The sequence below is a fragment of the Dermacentor albipictus genome, chromosome 8 (genome assembly GCF_038994185.2).
Source record: "Dermacentor albipictus isolate Rhodes 1998 colony chromosome 8, USDA_Dalb.pri_finalv2, whole genome shotgun sequence".
In the NCBI taxonomy this organism is placed as follows: Eukaryota; Metazoa; Arthropoda; class Arachnida; order Ixodida; family Ixodidae; genus Dermacentor; species Dermacentor albipictus.
Window position 1 is genome coordinate 123059111 of NC_091828.1, and position 12021 is coordinate 123071131.

Below are 12021 nucleotides of genomic sequence, written 5' to 3' on the forward strand. Positions count from 1 at the left end.
CGCAGCTTCTGATATCTCTTGCATTTGAAATGCCTCCAAGAATTTTCAGCCTGCATGCAGCATGTTGACAGCCTTGGATGCTGTGGCGTGGGATAGTATCCGGTAATCACCCACTAAGGACTATGCCTATTCGCTCTCTAATAGTTACCCTCCAAAGTTAATTACGTCGTGTACGGCATTGCTACTCCACTGGTGATTCTGTGTCGGTGCGGTGCCGAGTGCGTGCGTAGCGTAAGAAGCTATTCCACTTTAAACCAGGAAGTGGTCAGGGCTTCGTGGGTACCACGCCGTGAACCACGCGATTTCCACCTTTATTTGCAGGCTAGTTCATTTATTGAAAAACCACTACCTTAATTTTGGGCAAGACTTCAACTGTTTGTTGCTGATGAAGTCTTCTGGCAGCGTCGGCTCTCAGTTGCTTGTGGCAGCGTGTGCCTGGCTTCCACTCGTTTGAGGTTATATACAGACTACGGCACAAGATGCTGGCGTCAAGGATTGGCCCACTACGCCTCGGTGTGTCTCTGAGACTACGTTATCATACTCCAGGCCGACAGCTACACAACCAGCGAGCTCGAGTTGTCGTAGTACGAAAGGGCTTCTTGTCGACGGCACAGACAAAATCGGCCTGCCGACCATGACTGTAAAACCGAACCCCACGCAATCGGCTGTCGAACCGAGCATGCGATAGCCACAGCGCCTTCGTTTGTTTATATAATTTGCGCTGAAAATGAGTCTAAATGGCATTTCAAAATTTGAATGCACAAGCCTCGGCCCTCTCAAGACGTGCACATAAAATCTGAGCCAATGTTGATCCTTTTAGCGAAGGTGGGCGTGGCGCCGTCAAGTTCGTGCACCCGCTACCGGCGGACCCGAACTGAAAAGCGAGCAAGTAAGGACGAAGGAAATTGTTTTCGTAGTTCAGGCCGTGGAGATTTGAAATCGACTACTCCTCTATCGTGCGTGCACATTCAGCGGCCAGCGGCGACACAGCCCGGTGCCAACATATTTAGACGTCTCTGTTACCGAAGGCTGCCGGTCGCATTCGATACGTGGACTGGCGGGTCTGTGCGTGTTATGCTGGCACATCTAATTCCATAAGTGCATGTTTACCGCTGTACAAAACGAGGAACAATAGACTGCGCACTCGGCACAACAGCATAAACAACCACCTTGCTCAGTTACCAACGGTGTCAGCGCGCTGGCATCCGCGCTTTCGCAATAAAACTACACGGCATCAAGCGAGCGTTAATGTCGTGCACAGGTTGGCAGCGACGTTGTCTACGGATGGGATACGGCGGATTGCGTCCGCGCGTGAAACAATTTTCCATGCGTGGGGCGATTCTGAAGATAGCGCAACAGCGGGCCGACCTGCGGCGGAGCTGGCGCTCACGTTAAGCGCTCCCTATACGTGGGCCGATACCGAAGGCAGTGAAGCAGGCATTAAGCCCTTCCCATCTGTGGGCCGATCCCAGAGATAGTGCAACACCGGGTCGACCCGTGGTGGACGTGAAGCAGACGTTAAGCACTCCCCATACGCGGGCCGCCCGATCCCTAACATAGTGCAATGCCGGGCCGGCCCGCGGCGGAGGTGAAGCAGGCATTAAGCACTCCCCATACGTGGGCCGATACGGAAGATAGCGCAACAGAGGCGGGGGTGTAGTTCGCCTTAAGGGGCCCACGTACGCAGCTTCGATGGCCATCCTTATTCATAGAGTGGAAGGACGCTGTGTTATTTTTTGTTATACTTTTTGACACGCGCAAACTAAGTATGGCGAGTTTTAAGAAAAGCGAGAATCAGAATAATAGCCCGTAATAGATGTATGTGGATCAGAGTTGCCGCTGTTCTAATCCATTACGAACGAGTGTTGCCTACAGGCAACATAACAAAATATATTTCTTTTATTGCGATAGCAATTACACGGACACTACAAGCGCATTTCTGCCGTCGTCGCCGCCGTGTGCTGTATGTGCGAGTGAAGGTGTGTGAGGGTGAGCCCGCGGTCGCGGCTGAATCCCCCGCACGAAAGAGAGAAAGCGCGCCGTGTCTCTCCAACACCACCCAGATAGCACAAGGCCTGTTTACTCCGATCCATTACGTCACGCTACCTGGCCCCAAATTTCCATTTACAAGGCTGGCGTGATGAAAGCGGTGACGTCGAAATCACTGTTGCCTGGTCGGGAGCGTCTCCATTAGGTTCTATGGCAGTCGGGCCAGGTAACATGACGTCATGGATCGGAGTGAAGAGGCCTTGTGCTATCTGGGTGGTGTTGGTCTGTCCCGCACAAGGTTCTAGGGGGAGGGCAGGGAGAGGGGGGGAGGCGTGTTCGGTCCCACGCGCCCGTCCGCATGGGCCGCTGTGTCATGGCTGTGTCATGGCTGTGTCTTGATAGCCATTTGCGACGTGTACAGAGTCCGCCGGACGCAAGAGGAAGTGACCATCTCGTCTCAATCTCGCGCGCTATATAAGAAGCAAAGCGGGGAGACCGCGTGGACAGCAGGGGGAGGGGGGGGGGGGGCGGTTTCGACAGCGCCAACAAGTGCATAGTTTACGTGACCGCGCGCGTCATATCTTGAAAGGGATCTGCAAATGGCTCACACTTTGCACTGCGCTGTGTTCACGTCGCTCTTGCGTTGACCGCATGAAGGTCACTTCGCTCGCTGCTGTTGCTTCCGTGCTTGCTTGTTCACACCAGCATTTTGAAAGCGACTGTCCGGGCTCATCGAGTGGGATGTGTTCACGTTTGCTTGGACTTGCTTACACCATGCTTCTTAATTCTGTTAGTAAGAGAACGTTTCCAAGTTTATGCGGCCGACAAAACTACAATTCTTATTTCGTATATCTGTGTACTAATTTGCTGTCGCAATCGATGTTTCGGTTTTCGGACGAAACTGCGACTTTGTTTCTTTGCCGAGTTTCAGTTTTCAGTGCTAAATAACTGGCTAAATGTCTTCAAACAACTTTATATAGCTGGAAGCAGGCGCCATTTGTTGGTTTAGAGTAGGAACGATGGACGAGGAAGAAGTTTGACACGCTACTCACTGTCTCTTGAAAGCAAGGTCACAGGAGACAGGTCGATGCAATATATCCAGCTGCAGTGGTGCACCACGCGCGATATAAATCACATGAAATGTACATCTATTATTCACACATGATGAGAACTCTCTACACAAATTGAAAATGAAGTCTTAGGTTGCTTGGCGCGAAGCCCATTTCAAGTTTCCTGCCTGGCGTTTTCCCCCTATTGCTGAAAAAAATTCCGCAAGATATTTTTCTTTCTTTTTCTTGAATATGGAAATCCTTGAGGTGTTCTGCACATGTAGAATGAAGATCGGCATTCTTTCTGGGTATTTATGTCTCGTCCTTAAAGGGTTAAGTGGCTGAGTCGCTCATACTGACTCGTCTCGGGGTACTACAGCGTGGCTCATATGCCCAGATATGTATATGTTTTGCTGCGTTTTGACATTATTTTATATAATCGAAGCGCCGTTTTGACAATATTTGAAGCTAATAATCAATGATCTCTGGTTGCAGATGAGATATACACCGCTTTGGTAAATCGGACGTGGAAGGCTACTCTCTAAAACTTCTTAAATATGCGAAATGCCTAAAGAATGTGTAAAAGCAATACAAGAAGCGAGATGGCAAGTGCGGAAATCAGCGACAATAAAGTTGAAGACAGCCGCGTCGGCAGGCGGAACTCGGCGTGCCTTTTCCTGCCGTTAGCACAACAGCGAGCTAAGACTTGCTCATTCAGTAGAAGCTAGGTGGGTGCGACATGTCTTCCAAGTACCACATGTTGCCCCGTAGAAGCCAACAATAATTAATCGCGTTACACGATATGCACAAATGACTCGCACTCAACGTGAGTATAGGTACGTAAATAAACGGGCGAGAGCACCGGCGCCCTTCCAAAACGTTTCCAGTGGGGTGCGGCAGAGGGGAGCACAGGAAAATGAAAAAAGGCTGATTCTAACGAAACCACTCAACTGGCGTGAACATTCTTTAACACTTGCGATTGTTTTTGTTCATTCCTTAACAAGTTATATTAGGCATTTGCGGGTTAAAGAGACGCGCATTAAGCCCAATTAGAAATTTCGATTTCAGGTTGGTAGTGTTCAAGTGTCGTCAAACGAGCGTTTATTTCAATCATCTTCGCACTCACGGCCATTCTTAGGGTGTAGGGAAACAGAATCTGCATTCTTTCTAGAAGATATCAGCTTTTCAATCTGTAGCATAGCGTGTAATCTCACTATGATCCTTGTTAACGTCTCCATTAACCACTCATCAAAATAAAAGCAGAAGCCAATATTCAGAAGAGCAGTCCGAAAGTGGTGATGGCCATGGCATTACCTTCGAACGATGGTACTCCACTGTCGCAATCCCTCAGTGCCATAGTACATAACGATATGTGAAACTACTTCGGCACGTGTCACTGTCTTACACGGACAAATATTTTAAAGTGAATAGCTTTCTCTTTCGCCCGTTCCTCTAGTGAGTGGTGAATGTTGCCGGTAAGGCTTTCACCGCCAGTGCAAAAGTGATCACGTAAAGGCCACATGCTTCCGCGCAACCGAGTTGTAGAGCGCGTTCACCACCGAACGGCCTTCTATGACAACCATTCCGGACGCACAGGATCTAGCGCGACAACTATGGGCCATCGGAAGATTTAGATACTACCGTGGAGCGGTCGAGCAGGGCAGCCCTCTTCATCTTCCGCCGTCCTCTTCCTTGTGGCGGCTGCGGTAGATGACTTCGCCTGTGGGAGAGGACGATATGACACATGAGGAATTGTCCTTATACGTATAAGCACATATACTATAAATACAGATGCGCTGGTTAGCTGTTCTGCTCCATATAGGCCTTTTATTTCTATTTCCTCTTTTTCGTCCCCCAGAGCAGGGTATCCAACCGTGCGCATTTGTGGTTAACATCCATGCCCACTCTTTATTTCCTCCTCGTCCTCCTCCTCCTCCTCCTGTAAGCTTTTACGTAATAAGAGCTAGCTAAATGTATTCAGATGCCCCGCCTTCAAGCGCATCATTCATTGATTAACGGAAATTGCTTTCTAGAAGCACTTGGTTATTTGCTTACGTTGACAGTCATCGCTGATATTTCCTGAAAAAAACTTTTTTCACCCCACATTATCTTATACGAAGTGTCCTAGCTATCTATCATCCAGCACTAAAAAATAGGCTGATCGTTCTACGCAAAGACGACCTAGTGAATGTTGTTCAGAGCACAGTTGAGAAACCGCCGGTAAGTTTGTTTGTAGCACGATTGGTTTCCAGCAGAACGCACTGACACGTACAGATAAGGACGACAACACACACGTGTGTCGCCTCCCTTTCTCTCCTTGTCAGGAAGTCCTGCGGAAAACCAATTGTGCTTATTACCAATTTATTACTTATTGACCAACTTATTACCTTATTAAAATAAGTAATTATTCTTTACTTTTATTAGCTTTGATTGTCAGGATATCAAATGAGGTTTTGTAGATAATGGTAGAAGACACGAAAATAAAATGTCCTTAACAAGGTACGCGCCACTTGCTAATTTTGCTCTGCCGAGAGAGTACCTGTGAAATATGAAAGATGCCATTCCACCACGCGCCCACTGCGTAGCGGCATCGCCAGAGGGCACCAAGCAGTGCGAGCGGAAAAGGAAGCTGTTTATCAATTACTGGGCTAAGTGCTACGACAGCATCACGGGTGTTCTTTGCGCGACATGTGGACAAGTCTGACTTCCAGAAAGCGTACAAGCGTGTCCAATGACGCGGAGAGCGAGACTGCAAGTTGGTACTGGCACATCTGCGGCCCCTCTTACGTGGTCTTCGGGGAACTTTTTGGTCGCGAGGCTAAGATAGTTTATTAAAACTTAAAACTTTTTTCTGGGCGAGTTGGTGCATACTTGACATAAAAGTTGTTACAGCGCAAACACATGCAACCACAAGTATCAAGAACGGTACACAAGCGCTGTGTCCTGTCCTTGATACTTGTGGTTGCATGTGTTCGCGCTGTAACAATTTTTATGTCAGCTAAGATAGTGCTCTAGGCGTCATCGTTTGCTCGATTGTCTATCGGTAAAAGCATTCAAGGTCACCGGTACCACATGGTGCTATTGATGTCAGAAGACCCTCCTTACGATTTGGGGCTCCTGATCTGGTATAGGTTCTCTCTTCTTTGCATGAGGGTATTGCGCCAAACGAGAATAAAGACGTGAGTATAGACTCGCAAAATAATGTGCTGGCAGTGTATGCGTTTCACAAGACGCACCTCCAAAAGTCCTTCGAAGACAGATAATTTCTCAGTGTGATGTTAAAGTGCTAAAGTGTCAGTTGAACGCCGTTTTGACTAACGCCCTTTACGATGAAAGGACCTTTATAACGAAAGAAGAAACATGGCCTGGCGAGAATTTTGCACACCGTTGAGATGTTGCGCGTACAATGTCATAACGAAGAACTTCAAGACAAATGTACCTGCTTAAACAAATAACTTCCTTGCCCCTAGTTACTGTTTTGGTTGATCAGAACAATGTTATGCCATAGAGCCTGCTGATGCAGCTGTTACCTGGCGTTGGAAGCATGCGAGCTGAATGGGCACCTCAGTCCGAGAAACAGGAACATTACATATCGGCACTTCTTCCCTGAATCGCCAAGATGCGAAAGTCTTCAGGCGTACACGGTAGGATAGATAGACGCTTTTGTAAGCGGCACACGCCGCGCCACCGCAGTACCAGTCGGTGTACTCGTGCATTCGTGAAATGAACTTTACCCGCCGTGGTTGCTCAGTGGCTATGGTGTTAGGCTGCTGAGCACGAGGTCGCGGGATCGAATCCCGGCCACGGCGGCCGCATTTCGATGGGGGCGAAAACACCCGTGTACTTAGATTTAGGTGCCCGTTAAAGAACCCCAGGTGGTCAAAATTTCCGGAGTCCCCCACTACGGCGTGCCTCATAATCAGAAAGTGGTTTTGGCACGTAAAACCCCATATACTTTTGAAATGAACTTTGCCTCACAACTGAAGGAGGTGTGCATACTGGCATGACTTCTTCATGCCCATGCTGTTGCCGTTGACAGTACTGCGCCAACAGTTATAGTCCGCTGCTTTGTGAATCTGTGCATGCAGGAAACGCAAGTATGCTACGCCGAAGCGATCGGGTTCTCTAATTAATGCCGTCGTTATTATATCTTTCCATATGTCTGTTTATTATCGCCAATGGGCGTGTGAATTGAAATGCGTGCAAGCCATTTGGTTGCTTTCACGAAGCACTTCTTTATTAAAGTGGTTGAAAGCATTAGGCGGTCCTTATTCGCAGTGTTTTGTAGTATCCTGAAAGATATATGCGACTCCACGCATATAATGTTCGGGGGAAAAGGGGAGGAGACCGGAGGGGGGCGTGGCATTTTAGGGTAATGTATGCAAATATTCAACGTCTTCTTGCTTAAATATGACCTTCGTAAATAATTGCTGAGTACAATTTATCGGTTTTTCCAAGCGTTACAACAAGCACGTTCAAGGTTTGACCGCTCTACTGTAGAAGTGGAGCGCGTTATTCGCAAGGCGGGGGTGAGTTATGCGTAATGAGCGGGACAAGTTTAACATGTGTCGGCAAGCTATAGCCACATAGGATCATTTTACGCATGCTTTCACGTGTCCTTAAAGATTTAAATGTTACACAAAGCTTAAGTTCGCACTAATTTATATCCATGTTATGGGGAATAAGTGGCCACCTTTAAGGTTGTGTGGTTTCTTAACAGGAACTTGGTGGTTTAATGGCAAGGGCTCGAAAGACACATATTTCCCGGAAATTAGGCTATGACTCTTCAGTGTTGCCCAAGTCTGCTGTGTGATGTAAACCCTTCCCTGTGTTTCACGGAGCAGGAATAATTAATATAGCTCGCATCTTAGGACACGTTACAGCAAAGCCTCGTTGAAATAATGAACGTGCCTACAAGCATTGTCTACCAGTAATGCACTCTAAGTCACCTATGAAGTAAAGAAAGGTATTTATTAAACATTACAAAAATATTTCTGTCCCGAACAAATAAAAGATTTAGGCCCACACTGTGCCTGCATAATATTTGGCTGAGTAAGGAAAAAACTAAAGTGGCCTTCTCTGGACTGCCTTAAGCCACAGCTGTATGGCTGTCATTTCTTCTATTAGCACATGGTTGTCATACCAACTCGGCGGCCGTTGAGGTTATTGTGATGTAAGCAAGGATGCGACTTCCTAAATGTGGCGACAGTTCGCCCAGCAATCGAAGTGAGTTCCCCATCCGTAGCCTTCGCAGCCGCTGGTGTCGACGCCGAAGCAGCCATCAATCGCGTAGCTGTAGAAATAGAGCGTGACGTTCTTCACAGCTGTGGGGGGCGGGCACCCTTCTGGAGGCTCTCCGCAGGTAATGGCAGTGCATGACTTCGCCGCCAAAATAAGAATTCCTGCGTAAACGGGGGAAAAAACAGAAGAATCCCAAAACGAATGATTTAATTTACGTAGAGGGTATCAACCAAGTGACATTTGCAACACTTTTTTAAATGTTGCTTTCTTCTCGAATCGGCGATAATTGTGTCGATCGACAAATTATATTGTAGAAATTTATATTGCAGAGCAAACATGCACGTATTACTTGCGGTGGCGCGCTTTTTAATGGCTCGCTATCAACACAATCGACTGTATTGCTCAACTGGGAGACAGCCCATATCCGTTACTTTATTGTTCGAATCACCGTTTAATTGCAAGGCGATCAATGTCGCAAGTTAAGAATTGAGCTTATTCCACTAAGGTCATCAAGTAGTGCTTAACGCGAGAGGGCATAATTACAACTGCTGGTGCGTACACGATGCCTTGTTTCGGTGTTTAATGCGGCGAAAAGCAACTCAACCCAACACAATTTGCATTGACTTGTGATTCACCAAGTCCTTGATTACGCCCCGTAAATAACATGGGCCTACAGTGATACCCACCTAATTCTTCTCAATGTTTTACAAAGAAAACGCTGATTATGTCATTACAATACCCATGTTTTGTTCCTTAGGCAAATACAGAAGGAGATGTAAGAACATTTAGAATATGTATCGGGAAGTTGCTGCAACTGATTGTTAGACGCCACCGTTTTTGGCCAGGTCCATGACCGCGTATAGATGAATTACTGAAGGACAGGTGCAGCAAGGACTATTATCAGACTGCTAAGCTTGAATCGCATAAGAATGTTAACTCAGTCTCATAGAGGCCCCGCATTCCGCACCTCAATCTCGATGGTAGGCCCGCGTCTGACAGGCCTGCCATCCACCCGCAAATGTGTCGGCGTGCTCATCATGCCTATGGTCAAGACATCTCTGCTGACGGCTTTACTCATCACTTGTAAAATCACTAAGTAAGCCTCGCCTGCTTGAAACAGGTAAAAACCTGTCGCTCAGTATCTTCCCATTGCGTACCTGTTAGTGCGATAAGGAGTACCGTCACAGCAGCTTTCATTTCTTTCTGGTGCGCTTGAACTAGTGGTGGTCGGACTGAAAGGTTGAAGAAAAAAAAAAGACGCGAAAGCCAAAGACACATTGAAGTAAATGGTTGCTGTTCCTATCACGCAAAAAATAGAGTACGAGGATGATTTAGACATCCGGTTTAATGAAACTCGGCACCACGGTGGCTACCACTGGGGCAGCGCAACCACACAAGTGTGTAACAGAAAGGATCATTCATTAGAATGAACTGTACCTTCCGTCAACCTACCGTCAAGAGGCAGTCGTGTTTCTAGAACTTTTAGGAGCACAGTAGCCCGAGACCTCTCAGATCGGTGGTTATATACATACATACACACACACACACACACACATATATATATATATATATATATATATATATATATATATATATATATATATATATATATATATATGTGTGTGTGTGTGTGTATGTATGTATGTATTTTTGCCCTTTCGTAATACTGAAGGGAGACGAGGAGGGCGTACTCGACGGACGCGCGTAATAGTAGTGCTCTTCTCCCATACTGAATCCCGCAGGTGAGCGCGACAGAAATGCGTGATTCCCAGTCAGTAGGTTTGACTGTTATACATTACTGGCCTTTGCCTCAAGGCTCTTTTTAAACGCGAATAGTGTTCTTACGCTCGTTCACGCACTTCACGGGACCTAACTGTTTTTATCTTCATCTGTCTGTGTGTAATAGTTTACCCGCCAACTTGAGTCAATGAGTAGTGCATGGTCTATTGATAGCGCATCCACCTCTGTTTTTTGCAAAAGACAGTGTTCGAAAGCAAGAATCGTACGCGCTTGGTTCGCTGGGTGCGCGTCGCCGGGTATATGCCGGTCTTCAACGAGCCTCTTTAAGGCCGACTTGAGCCGTTGCGTATGTGATACTTCGATTGCACCCATGTTCCATGGATCTATTTGAAGGCCACTTGCCATATTGGGCATGTGCCGCCCGGTCGGTGCCGTTCTTCAATGAACCTCTTCGACGCCAACTTAAGTCACTGAATATGTGTCACTACAAACGTGCCGCTCTGCAGTGAACCTCATTGACGTCTACCTGTAACAGGGCATGTGTCACTGCGTATTTGCCACTCTTTGATGACAAAAGAGATCCTTTACGAATGCTCCGGTGCTAAGCAGAACCAAACCCGCTCTACACGCACAGCTCATGGCGGCACTGGAAGATGAGGCAGCGTGTGCAAGTGGGAAGCGCGAGAAGGCAGCCCGGCTGCATACACTCTTCGGCTACGCGATGTGTTGCAACATTGCTTCAATGCTAATCACAGCAACATCGACATTCATCGCGAGATGGGTTCGGCCGGAATATTTTAGTGCGTTAGAATTCTGAGGGTGCTTCATGCACTTTGCGGACACTGTATTTATCTACGTGTGTATCAACGCTTGCTTTCCGGGAACTCTATATTCATCTATCTATGTGTGTATCTACGTTTCCATCTGTTTTCCCGCCTGCCTGAATAACAGGGTATTTCATAGTCGAGTGGGTAGCGCATTGGGCTGCTTTCCTGAAGAAAGATTGTATGTACGAAACCAAGCGTCGGGCTAACTTGGGCCACTGAGTACGGGCCACTGAGTGTGCGGTAAGCGAAGGAACAATTCTCAACAACCAAGTCTTGGGCAGCTCGCGTAAAAACGAAACCACGAGAAAGAGCGTAGGGCAAGTGTCGTTCCGTATTCTTTCTCGTGTTTCGGCTTTCGTATGGACAGGTTCCAACTCGCACGCTTTTCAGTCATGCAATTCTCAGCGTACGCAAGTACCGGCCCGCCACCGCTTCTTGGGTCCGCCGTGCTTCTCGTCTCTTCGCTTCTCGCCAGTGTCACTAAATTGCCCAGCGTATCCAGAAAGCAGCGCCGAAGAGGAGCCCCGGTTGCCACGAGACGTGTTCCTCCGCATTTGCCCGCACCGGCGCGGCACGCATCACGGAGGCCACGCGCAGGCTTCGAGGCGGTGGCACTTGGGGAGTTCTTGGGGAAGCGTCAAAGAGGAATCCCACTGCAGTACATGCGTCATACTTAGTTCGTTTCCACGGTGCCAATACGTTGTGTCGCTATACTGATTCAATGCTAACGCATTACTGGCGACAGTCGTCGTGAACTAAGTTCGGCTGCAATATTTTATTTTTCACTTTGGACAGGTTCAAACGGAATTATTCTAAAGTATGCTCTTCGCTTACCGCGACAATCTTCTTTCCGATTGCCTGACAAACTCAAAGCCTAGTTTCTCCTCCCCCTACAATCTCTGCTCATTCAAGCAGCTCATACTTTTTGTTGTCTTTCCACCCCCCCCCCCCCCCTCCTCCCCCTCCACACTGTGGCTGACGTTCATTCACCCCACCAGTAATGAAAGTGTATTGTAAAGTTGGCATAAGATTGTGTAAATGTAGCTCACTCGGTTGGTGTAATAGACTTACAACACACAGTAAATTCAGTAGCACGTCGTATTGTAATTGCCCAATACAGCAGCAACGTTTTCCAGGGTGACTGTACCTGTTTGAAGTCTGTGGTACTATGAAAA